The following is a 536-nucleotide window of genomic DNA, read 5'->3' as shown; positions in this document are numbered from 1 at the left end:
GTACGTCTGTGGTTCCATCCACCTCAGAAAATGGAAACCAGTTTCAGTTTATTCATTTCATTTAAACAAAAACAAAATACATTCAAAACATAAAACAAAATGAGAAAAAAACAAGAAAAAATACTTACACGTATATTAAAATTAACTGAATTAAAATGAAATAAAAGGTAGCAGAAGAATAAAAATCTTATATCTGCCCCCGTTTCCAAATATAACATTAAATTCAACAATCTAATCAAATAATGGTTTAAATCATTATGTTGTCAATAAGTCTTCAATTAACAAAATAAGACCAAAAAAAGATAAAAATTAAAAATCAGCTTACTCTTTGTTCGAGCAACAAATAGTATTGATAATAATAAACCAGAATATAAATACATTTAATTTGAAAAGGAGTGGTATATCCTTATTCAATATATAAATTATGTGGTTGTCTGACATTTGGAATTTAATGTCAGACAACCACATAATAAAAACAATTTCTTAACAAAATAATCATATATGTTGCTGAAAGGATGATATTAAATCAATAATGT

The sequence above is a fragment of the Austrofundulus limnaeus genome, unplaced genomic scaffold, assembly GCF_001266775.1.
Source record: "Austrofundulus limnaeus strain Quisiro unplaced genomic scaffold, Austrofundulus_limnaeus-1.0 Scaffold129, whole genome shotgun sequence".
Classification (NCBI taxonomy): Eukaryota; Metazoa; Chordata; class Actinopteri; order Cyprinodontiformes; family Rivulidae; genus Austrofundulus; species Austrofundulus limnaeus.
This window is presented reverse-complemented; position numbering follows the sequence as displayed.